At 43.6% G+C, this 305-nt stretch overlaps 1 protein-coding gene across 2 annotated transcripts in view; it reads left to right on the top strand.

Moving 5' to 3' along the window:
- The window catches only part of grk3 (G protein-coupled receptor kinase 3), a 54,418-nt gene that overhangs the window by 36,521 nt on the left and 17,592 nt on the right, over positions 1-305 (top strand). The window lies entirely within an intron of this gene.

Below are 305 nucleotides of genomic sequence, written 5' to 3' on the forward strand. Positions count from 1 at the left end.
AAAGTGTCTGTCCTCTAACTGAACTAGGCTAAATGATTTTTGTTACAATACAAAAAATCAAAACGACAGTGGGGGGCGGTGCCGCGATAGGCAAATTACGTAACCGGTGTTGCGGCTTAACACCGGTATAACCGAAAACACCGTCTATCGCAGCAAGCCTAATGCAAATCATTTTTTAAGTAGCCGAAACGTCTAAGAAACTAAAATAACATTTCTGTCTCGCACTTGTCTTGCACACACACACACACACACACACACACACACACACACACACACACACACACACTGTCTGTGTGTTTGCACTG

Source organism: Sinocyclocheilus anshuiensis, unplaced genomic scaffold (genome assembly GCF_001515605.1).
Source record: "Sinocyclocheilus anshuiensis isolate Anshui unplaced genomic scaffold, SAMN03320099.WGS_v1.1 scaffold393, whole genome shotgun sequence".
NCBI classification, from domain to species: Eukaryota; Metazoa; Chordata; class Actinopteri; order Cypriniformes; family Cyprinidae; genus Sinocyclocheilus; species Sinocyclocheilus anshuiensis.